The sequence below is a fragment of the Plectropomus leopardus genome, chromosome 22 (genome assembly GCF_008729295.1).
Source record: "Plectropomus leopardus isolate mb chromosome 22, YSFRI_Pleo_2.0, whole genome shotgun sequence".
Taxonomy (NCBI): Eukaryota; Metazoa; Chordata; class Actinopteri; order Perciformes; family Serranidae; genus Plectropomus; species Plectropomus leopardus.
Window position 1 is genome coordinate 16,075,640 of NC_056484.1, and position 11,839 is coordinate 16,087,478.

General features: G+C 39.0%; 1 long non-coding RNA gene across 1 annotated transcript in view; it reads right to left on the reverse strand.

The window, feature by feature from the left end:
* LOC121961138 overlaps window positions 1-3,357 on the reverse strand; it is a 67,489-nt gene extending 64,132 nt beyond the window's left edge. Inside the window, exons 1-2 of the long non-coding RNA XR_006107026.1 lie at window positions 3,335-3,357; window positions 136-265 (exon numbers count right to left, since the gene is read on the reverse strand). This is a non-coding gene — a long non-coding RNA (uncharacterized LOC121961138). The remainder of the gene's footprint in view (window positions 1-135; window positions 266-3,334) is intronic.
* Window positions 3,358-11,839: the final 8,482 nt, after the last annotated feature.

Here is an 11,839-nt window from a genome sequence, read left to right on the forward strand (position 1 = left end):
GGATTTTAAACCTCTCTATAACCCTGTCAATGAGCAATTCCACTTCACTGTGTGTGTGAGAAAGACAGAATGTGTAGGTAGGTGTGTGTGTGCGCACTTGTTCCCATGTGCCAAGCGTGTGAGTGCATGACTCACCTCCAGTGATGGCCTGGGATTGCAGAAAAAGAAAGACGGGGTCGGAGGTTAATCTGAGGTCGGTACAGTTCATCAGTTTCCTGAAGTGATGTGTGGCAGCAGAAGGAGCAGGCAGGTAGAGTCTGGAGAGCTGAATACAGAACTGCAGCATCAACAGCACGCACTAATAGAAGCAGTATCTATCCACACTTTGCAAAACAGTAAACTAAAACATGAGACATCTCTGACAGTTGGAGACATCATTAATGTTGTAGCAGCTACTTTGTTTCCATTTAGAAAGCAGAAACAGACGACTGTTAGCTGTGTCTTCTCTGCTACCTCAGCCTTTTGCAAATAAGTACATGGCAGGAAAGCAATATTAATGATTTGACAGTCATGCATGCCATCAGTGTAATGACAGTCTCCAATATGCGGGCTGTAATATGCAAGAGCAGCATTGTTTATTCACTGTCTGTGTTTATCTTAGCAATTTCAGCCAGCAGTGATCCAGGAAAAGTTTAGGAACAACAGTCATAACTTGTCCGAAGAAGAATAACATCAAAATACATAGTTTAATTCATTTGGAGTCATGCTGGCAGCATCAGCCGGTCCACCACTTTGATCCAGACACATACATCCCACAATTTTCAATGAATACTTCTCCTGATCTCCTGAAGTGTGTGGTATGGGGAAATTAACTCAATGTCTAGTTTTGTCCAATACTTATGACAAAATGCATGTAAAACTAATGACATTCCCATTAGCCTCGACTGTACCTTATGCGCATTGTCAATTAGTCAATGTTTGCATGCTAACATGTGTCAGCAAACACCAAAAGAAAAATGTTTTTAATTGTTATTGTTTTTGTTGTTTGTTTGTTTGTGTTTTTATCTTGTGTGCATGTGTCCCTTTTATTTATCATTCTGTGGCATTTTTGGGAGTCTCTGAACGCAGCGCAGTCAGAACTCATCATGAGTTGTTTTATCCGTCAGCAGCAGTTTGAGTCACGGCATGGACAATTGCTCACTGATCATATTGATGGATGAGAGGAGAAGAAGAGTGCAGGGTGAGTGAATGTAAACTTTTAGACCCGCCACAATGAATGCTAAAGTTTCACTTTTTCACTTTCACTGCTCCTGGTGTCAGGGGCCCGTCTGTGTGGAGTTTGCATGTTCTCCCCGTGTCGGCGTGGGTTCTCTCCGGGGTCTCCGGCTTCCTCCCACAGTCCAAAGACATGCAGGTCGGGTTGATTGGTGACTCTAAATTGCCCGTAGGTTTGACTGTGAGCGTGTACGGTTGTCTGTCTATATGTGTCGGCCCTGCGATAGTCTGGCGACCTGTCCAGGGTGTACCCTGCCCTCTGCCCAATGACAGCTGGGATTGGCTACAGCCCCCCCGCGACCCTTACGAGCACAAGCGGAAAATGAATGAATGAATGAATGAATGCTCCTGGTGTTCTGCTGCTCCATCTGTGACAACAGTATGCTCAATACTCTAAGAGTGTGGTGCAATGAATGAGCAGCACGGCAGATATGTATTAATAAATAAACTAAAAAATGTATTTGTCTTGGAAAATGTTTTAATTGCAGTGGCCCGCTAGAAATAAATAACTGTGTGCAGGTGGAAAACCCTGCAGAATATATATATAGTCTTTATTTCTCATGCAGATTACTATCTAATTGACATTTGTTTATTTATTAAATGAATATAAAGTAATGAAAGAAAGAGCTCCACTATTTACTGAATTTTTATTGAGTGTTTCTAACTACAGTAAAGCTGTTTCATTAGGTGCTTAAACGGCATGTGCCTGTTCGAGGAAACTACATTTTTCAATGAGAGAAAATTACTGTCTTTTTCCCGCCATGATGCACATAGTTCCAGCCTCAGGTAGCCAGCTGGAAGTAGATGGGTTACCCCAAGGCAGAGGATCATTATGGGATTAAAGCTAAAAAATAGAATTACCTATGTTATTTATTTATTTATTTATTTATTTACATATGCTGTCATGTTGGGAGAGACCCCAAATCAACACTGAAAGTGGACTTCTTAATTACTATAAGACAGTGATACTCAGATTTGGCCCACAGTAGGGTGCGAGGTGACCTGCTGACCATTTTCTGATTCACACTGGGATTTTTTATTGCACTCTGAATGTAAATAAGGTACCACAGTGCATGAAAAACATCCAAATAAAGCTTGTATATCAAGTAGAGTGCCAGAAACGGACCTCAAGACCCCCCCCCCCCCCCCCCCCATCATTAGGAGCACTGTTGGAATAAACATCATTCTGTTATGCATTGCACTACACTGTCGGAGCGCAAAGCGTGCTCTGGGTTCATACGGAGCAGTAAACACCAGGTGCACTGTAAGTGAAACTAAAAGTCTAAAAGTTGACTTCCACCGCCAAGAGTTCCACCTGCGCTGCGCTCACAGACCCACAAACATTTTAATTCAGACACGTACACTACTGCCACAAGTAGATTCTACTTCTGCGGGAAACACTGGAGTGGTTTCCACTGTACCTGCTAATCAACATATTAGTGTTGTAATTGTAAGTGTGTTAGTATGCTGATGTTACCATTTAGTTGAAAGCACAATTGTGCCTAAGTGCAGCCTCGCAGAGCTGCGGGCGAGGCTGCACTCTCTGGGTCTTGTTAGCTAAATGATTACTTAACGACAAGAGGAAAAGTCAATTATTAAGGCTGTATTACAATATCAACAGAACACTTTGAGTGAGAAAGAACCTCAGAGTGTTGATAACCTAGAAGAGCTTTGGATCGCACCTCAAACACTCTGCTTTGTGTGGCATTTTGTAGAGAAGGCATGGAGTGTTGACAGTGACGGCAGGAAATGCAAAAAGCCATTGAGATTAAGAATGCTAAGCCTCCAGAGGCACAGCCTCTTCTGCTCCCATATGAAAAGACCCAGAGTGAGACCTGGCATATGCTCTGTTGGATTACAGGGGAAATGCCTTCCATCAAAAAACTGATTACAGCACCTCTTAGCCAATGTGCATGCAATGAGAGAGCTGAATGAATGAATAATTACAGCATGGAGAAGCCGGAAGGAAGGTGAGGCAGAGGAAGAATAAAAGGAGGAAGGGGTGGTAGGTTTCCAAAACAGGTATTTAAAGTGTGGCATTCATGAACTGTATGGTTAGATGTGATTTTGTCTCACAATAATGCAAGCTGTGATCAGTGCAATTCTTTTTCACACTCACCAGAAAGGGCCTTTGAGGAATCTGTAAAGAGGAGGGAGACTCAGTAAGTTTTACAAGAGCAACACTTCTAAAAAAAAACACCAACTTTTCATCACAAAGAAGGCTCTATGAATACACTGAAGCCTGTTTACAATGAGATCAATGGAGTGTTCAAATAATTCAGAAAACATTTGTGAAATGAATAGACGAAACAAGGCTTGTATTGAATTAAGATTTTTCTTCATTTTAATGTTTTGTTTACTTTTGGGCGGAATTGGTGCTATAAGGCGCTCCAGATACAATGCAATTCAGCTTCCAACGGGAGCTCGATTTTATTGATTTCATTCTGAGTAAAATTAATAGCTCCTCACACACGCAGCGCTGTTCACATTATGTTGAATGTAGGACTGAATTGGGAATGTTGCGTGAGAAGACTTTGGGCTTTGGATGTCCTGAAGGCCAACTCCTACAGCACCTTGGACAGCAATATCAGGTTTAATATCACCTGTAAATACTCTATACAGCTACCAATGCATATTAATCAGAGAAGAGAATAATGTAAAACAATAACCTTGACGCCTTGTTTTGCAACCCGTGTTTTTTCTTTTTTAACTATGCACAAGTGCACATGCCTGCAGAGGTGGAAACTTTTAAAATAAAGACTTGAACAGTTGACGATTGACATTTTTGGTGATTTTGTTGGACAGACTGCAGCATGCATGGCCAGATGTCTCACTAAATCTGTTTAGTAACGTTGGAAGGATATTCAAAGATTGAACTTCCCTGTAACTGCTGTAAGTTAAACAAATTACAACTTAGTTTTCATCAATACACACATAAAAACACCAAAAAGAGCTACTACAAAAATATTAAATAACTTTACTCTTACAAAGTGGTCTCTTCAATAGTCAAAGGTCTCTTGTTGCTTACAATAAAATAGTGTAGTGTCTCCAAAATCACTTCACACATCAGTGGTCTACTGTTGGTTATATTATTGCACTTAGTTTGACAAAAATGTGCTTTTGGGGGATTTTTCAGTGGAAAAATTATTCAGTAAATTCACTGCTTTAGTTTAGTTGTCATTTTCTTCAGAAAAAAAATCAATAAATAAAATGTTAGGATTTTTGGTTTTAAAACTTTTGTCAACATTCACAAATTCTTTTGTGGCACTTTCGCCATTTAAATAAGTCATTTGCTATACATTATGTAAAATATTTCTTATTTCTTTCTACACCATACAGGGGTTAAAAATTCAGCGTTGTTCAGAGATACATTATGCAAGGGGCGGGAGGTGAGTATTATGAAGCGGTGAAGGTTGTGGTTGTCGTACAAGCAAGAACTTTGATCTACTTTCCTGCTTTTTTAAGATGTATTTACATGATTTTTTTAGCTGTACCGCAACAGCCTGGCCAGCACTATAAGAGCAAAAGTCTGTGACCGCAATTTCATTTTTCAAATAAAAAGCCCTTTGGTATGTCATACGCAGTCCAGCCATATTATTGACCTACTGTGCGTTCCAATACGCATAGTAACGTACTATATAGTACTATTTAGAATGTCCCAAAAAAAACACAGGATGTTCTACTGCATCCACTTGGATTTTGCAGAATGCAAGCCGGCATGCATTTCTGCCTATTCTCACCCACAATCCTCTGCACAGCGGAGGATATGTCACATCTTGACAGCTGATTGACAGCTGATTGAAAGCTGACAGACGCCGCAATGATGGATGACAGCGCATTAGAGTGACTTATGACCAGTTGGATGGAGTATGAATACTTTAAGTGTACAAAATAATCATAAAGGTTACCAACAACAAAAAAATTGAAAATAAAAATGATAGGAGAAATGCATATGTACGCTTTTTAAATGTGTCTAAAATGTTAGAATCCACAATGCATGCAGTTATAACTTTAACTTAAAAGTTAAACATTGCAAAGTAACAACAGCAGGGGTCTCTGGGTTGACCTCCATCTCTGCCAAGTTTGGCAAATAGCTATGTTTTATCTCCATGGTAACATATGAGAAACAGGGTCAATGTTAAGGGTCTAGCTTCATGACGTAGTAATATGTCCCAATTGTGTGCATACTGCAAATGCCCACTGAGGCAAAAACACAACAAGGCAGCTACAACACTGATTATTGTGCTTATGTTGCAATACCAAAGACATATATAATTAATAATCTTCCAACCACTAAATCACTAAACATGCAAAATGCACATCAGATGGCAGGAAGTGTACTTCCAAGTCAGTGCGCCTGTTTGATAAACAACACGCATGGCGCCAGATTTATAATATGTGACAAATTAGATCCAAAGTGCTCAGCAAATCTGGCTGTGTGAGTTTACATCAGCAAACATGGGACCTATGGAAATGAGTTACATAACGCAGCCACAGAGAGTAGCACCCCGTATTTTTCTAGATAAAAAAAAAGTCATATTAATACTTCAAAAAACATGAAACACAAAGTTTATACCAAAAGCACTGAAGGGAAATAAATACATTTCTGCGAATGAGTAATTCAGTTAGTTCGAGTGCTTTAGGTATGGTTCATACAATAAACAAAAAAAAAAAAAAAAAAAAAAGCCTTTTGAAGAGTTCACCCTTACCAGCTGGGGGTCACATATTCAATAAGTAGCAGCATTGCAGGGCAAGAAAATCCCAGAACATCTTATATTCTCAACATCAAAAATGCAACAAATGAAAGGCATGAAATTCTCTGTGAAAGGAGCTCCAGTGCCGACAGACCTCACCATCAGGTGAGGCTGCAGCCGAGCCACCGCTGGTAAATATTGCCAGACTCTTCTTTCTGATTCAACTCTGTACACCAAAAAAATCTTGTTTTCATTTATTTCAATACTCTTCCTCTCCAACACAAACAATCTGCCTCTTTTCTCACATTGGTCACCTCCTACACACGTCCCTCCTGTTTCGTATCAATCTCGCACTCTCCGTTCCTCGGCTTCTCTCTCACCTGCTTGCTACAGTGTTTTGCCGCGGCTCTTGTGTTTCCCCCTGTAGGGCCTGTGTGTCTGCTGTAATGAATTGTACTTAATTGCCAACTGGGACCCGCAGCCTTAAATATAATTCTCAGGACACTTAACCTGGGTCACTATGAATGATAAACACACCTTAATAAATGGGCTTGGGCTTAGAGCACAGAAGAAAACCATTTCTCTCTTCAGGCCCCACCACAGCACATGCAGGCAAACACACACACACAACATGCTGTAAATGATCAGGGCAGTATTTAGTATTTTTAAACTCAATCACATACTCTTACATTCTTTAAGGGCAGAAACAAAACTAGATCCCGTCCTTGTAAATATAAGAGATGAAATTAATTTTTTTAAAAATCAAATCCTTTCCCTTTTTGGGGCTTTCTGCAACCCTGCTTTCTTTTTGAATGCTGTCATGCAAACTTGAGATTAACAAACTGTTCACTAAATCTCTCTCCCAAACAAAGATTGTCCAATCATAACTCAGCAAATTAGGCACAGCAGCCCTGTCAAGCTTTAAAAGGCCTTTATCACAGCAGAAATTTTGACTTCATAGTAGAAAAAAGCACATAAGTGATGCTCAATTATATTCAAGTGTCCCAAACTCAAAAATATGCGAGTACTTGAAAAAAACACCGTGCATGGAAGGTACTTAACTATCTGTAGTGACCAAGCTTTACTTCCAAGGCCTATAGTTAATTATCATAAAAAATGGGGCTTTGTCTGGTTCTTTATTGCACTGCATTCAAATGAAACTCTTGAACTCGTGTTTATGTCGTGTACACAAAGTCGTAAACTCAGCTCTTAGAAAATTCCCACTTACAAGGTCGTGAAAACCACATCAGGCGTTCAATATTATCACTTCCCGTGAACACGGTTAAAAGGCCGCAATTGTAATATGATTTGGGAAATATGACCCAAGATACATTTGTTAAACACGTTGGTTCATCTGTATACTCTTAAGCTTTTCACATATAAAAGCAAAAAATATTGTTAGATGCTAACTAGGAAGCAGAAATGTTTTGTATAATGTTACAGAGGTAACCAAAAAACTAATGGAGATCGCCACTTTTGGACTCACATTCTGAAGCCTCGAGTTTGTAATTTTGGCTGTCGCCATCTTGGATTTTCAGAGCCAAAAAATGATCTGACCTATGAGTGTTGCAGACAGCCTGTCACTCAGGGTGAACATGCCCTTAATTTTATGCAACTTCAAGTCGAAATAAAATGTAAATATGTGAGATAGATTAAAACCAGGCTGAACATGTTTATTTCTGCTTTAAAATTGGGCATTTTCACAAGAGGTTCTTCAAGTTGCCATTTGAGGAACTGTTGTTTTTGGCACTTCAACGTTGCCTTCATTTTTCAGCCCTGGAGGCACTTGAGGCTAACTAGCTCTAAACTTTATTTCTGCTTTTAGCCTTTAGCCCTTTTTGGCATTAATGCATGTTATAATTAAAGCAGTCATCAAATTCATAATTATGGTTCTAATTTTTTTATGAGTCTGATGGAGACATCAAAAAGTTAGCCGGAAACAGAGATTTCAACCAACTCAGAGCTGACGTTAAGGCTAAGGCACACAATTAATTAGCTGGCTAGCTATTTGATAAACTTCCCAGGGTTGCCTTTTCAGTCAGCAAAATCGAAGGCAGCAACTAAAATGTGAAACGTGCTTTCATCTACCTCTGTCTGAAGCCACTGTTTCAAAAATTACCACAATGCACATATACTCTAAAACATATTGCAAGAGTAACTCAGGGGAGCAGCGCTGAGCATGGCTGCTATGAACATCCAGGGATTCAAATTACCCGTCTTAAAGTTAGAGCTTGTCACTGTTGTTAAAGATACCAAAAGTCCATGCGACAGTATGTATTTCCTTTTTGTATATCAAACAAAATCCTCCCTCGTACAGCTGTGGGGATGTCTGCTCTGTGTCTGTGGCCAGCGGATCGACTGTACTGGTTATGACACTCATGCATAATAGAAAGCGCACAGTGCCCGCAGGAACTGAGGAGCATAGAAAAGAGGCACAGGGAGCAGTTAGGGTGTCTGGCCAGTAGGACAACCTCCCACTCTGCTTCCACCTCACCGCTCTTTCCCCTCCCATCCCACTCTCCCCTCTATCTCGATCTGACACATGCTGCAAATGCAAAGCCAGATCAAAGTTAGTGTAGCCCTTATGAATAAAAGAGTACAACCCATCTGTGCAGCTGCAGAAAGAGAGAGTTCTACAGCATGTCTGAAAGAAAAAAGCAAACTACATATCGGCGGGTGGTTCGGCCACAGCCGTGCCGTGACTCTGAGCTCTCACGGGACCCAAACCAACAGGCTCTGCCATCTCTCTTGGCAACCAGCAGCAGAATCAATTGCTTGTGAAAATACATGAAAAAGACCATTCTGATTTAATGAAGTGATAATGATGATGGCATTTTGGAAAAAAAAAAAAAGAAGAAAAAAAGGACAGGAAGAGAGAGAAATTCAGTGCATGACCTGTATAGATTATGTAGTGAAGTTTTAAGGTTCAAATAAAGGTTGCATCAGTATTACACCAATGGAAATGCAGAATTGAATGATAAAAACGAAATCAACTGTCAAATAGGCTTGGGTGGTATGTAATATTTCTTACCTTCCTGAAATGTTACCAGGGTATACAGTATATGACGGTATAAAGTATGTGGCGCTAACAGCCTCTTTCTGATTTTCAGACTAAGAAATACAAAAAAAGATATCCACAAAATGTGAAGAAAAGTAATATTGTCATGCCAATTTTTGTTTTTAAACAGAGAAATACAACTGTACACCATGTACATGACATCTATTGCATGTGTTTGTGACGGTTCAAGGACAGAGGGATGTTGTATGTGCAAAACCCTCTGAGGAAAATTGTGAATAAAAATTTTAAAAAAGAATTAAACAAAAAATTCGCTATTGTTTTTACTGATTTTATTGCTAATCAAACTTCATTTTATTCTATTTATAGATTACTCTTTTCCATTGAACTCGTCTGCATATTTTCTTTTAATTTATTACTAATCTATTTATGTGTCTATATGTTACTGTGTGTGTGTACAAACAAATTGCCCTGGCAGGATTAATAAAACTGTCTGATTAAACACTCAATAATAAAATGTGCTGACATCGTAGAACACAGAATTAAGAAAAATTTTAATGGAAAACGCGGAATTTGGTGATAAAAATTAAACTAAATTTTGTATGGAGATAGGTATAAACGGATATCATTGGGCCCTATACAAGTCGCCTTACCCTGCATGCCTGGCTCTTCTGTCGAGACTCTACTGTGTGGGTTCTTGGAAATGGTCACATTCCTCAGAAGGTTGTGCAAAACTCTATTTGATTCCATGTAATGGCAGGTTACAGCTTAGTGTGCATTCATACAGCTGGATATCTATAAATTATATGCTAGACTCACTGCTGTTTCCAGTCAGCCCCGGCTTGCTCTTGCTGTATATATTTTTTTAACCATGGCCTTTGAAACATTCCTTCTTGTAGGAACACAAGCGGGCTTCACGGACAAACACCACAAATCCTACATCTTACACCACAGAGAAAGACGGGGCAACTAATGCCTTGTTCAATTCTTGTTTCCTAAGCACTGTATCGAAAGCACAGAGGAGAATGGTTTATGATGGTAAAAACCGCAAATCATGCCCCGGGCAAATTTCCTGAAAAGCAATTCAACATAGCTTGACTAGCCTCTGCCTGATTCAGCCTTGGCAGGAAATTCTCATGGCTGGCACAAACATGCCTCAGCATCAAAGATGTATTATTACTGTGAGCCAACTGCTGAGGACGCAGCAAGCAGTGGTCCCTGGGAAAGTTGTGTGAAGGAAGAACTAGTAAGAAGAATAAAAGTATTATCAACAGCAACACAGTTACATTCTATGGTTTAAGGATAATATTTCATATTTTTTCCGTTGCCTACAAATCCTGTAAAAATACCACAACCAAAAATAACAAATATTGTCTCTGTGCCACATTGAAAATCTGGATTTAAGCCCACCATGATAACTAGTTTTGGTGGATGATACTTTGTCCCAGAAATAATTGCAATAAACACTATTACTGATATAATGATAATATAAGACCTTAATAATGCAAGTGCTCCCTTTCAAAAAGCAATGGACTTTAACCCTTTGAAACCTAGATTGACATCCATTTTATTGTGCTGTATTCAGACGCCTTTTAAAAGCTGTTTAACCCTTTGTAGACCTGAGCAAATTGGCTTGATGTCTTTCGAAAACATGGGGGGAAAAGGCGGTGAGCAACTTGGCAAGAAATGTCCTATTAATTGCAAGAAATTAGTAAAAGTTTACAAGAAAAACATCTGAAATTATATGTTGTTGTTTTTTTAGAAGAAAGAGAAAACTAGGAAAACTGTCCACAAAACTATATTCATAATTATAATTAAATATTCAAAATTATGTTACAGAATAAAAAAAATCTAACAATTCTTATTTTATTTTCAGCACTTTTAACGCTTTTTTTTTGGTGCTAATTTTAGTGCCATACCTTGTTAAGTTGCTCAGTGCCTTCCCCTCATGTTTTTCAAGAAATCAAACCAATTTGCTCAAGCTTCAAAAAGGGGATTCTTATAAATATTCAGACACTGGAATCAGGCTTTTCTTTTTTGTTCTGTTCATTATGCTCAATGTTAGATATGTATATGGACATGGACGGAGCTTTCTATCCTGCACAACCCTAGGGACATGAGGAGGGCATTTTTAAAAAGGCAGAATGGAAAAAATCAGTAATATTGGCCTATTCAAAAGAATCCTCCGTCCACATTCATTTTATGACTTAATGTTTATTTATCTTATTGTTTTATTTATTTATTTGAGACCCTATAACTTAATTGGTGATATAAAAAACTTTAATAATAATATGTCGCAGCTGAGAACAAACTTTTATTCTTACTGGCTCTATTTATTGAAATGCTTTCTATTCAACTAAACCGCTATAACAACCCACAGAGACTATGTGTGACTCAGTGAACTCATCGTGAACTTAATGTGGTGACAATTTCATTTTGCTCACTGACATAAAGAGACAGTAGATTGCTTTAAATGTCTTGAGTTACACGATTTTCACACACTGAAGCTCAAAGGCAGCAGTTCAGACGTCACTCGTCACAGTTTTGCGATGTGCCTCAGAGCTCGAGTATCAGACTTAACATCACGATGTCGCATCTTTAGGTGCCAACTTTGGGTTGGGGAATTTCATAAAGTGGGATTCGCTGTGAGCCATGACAGTCCTCTTCCAATACATACTAATTATGCTTTGTTTTACAGATCAGTATCAGCAGGATGTAGCTTGTACTTTTCTCTCTAATCCTGCTTTGTACGAAACGTCCAAAACAAACACCTGTAAACACTTTCCAACAGCAAAGCACAAGCTTGCCCCTTAAATCTTTGAGGTGTCTTCAAGGTGTGTGAATCTTCTCTGATATTAAAAGATTTTTGGCACCCTAATCATTCTTAATTTAGTCCCTAAAAAGTAACATACTT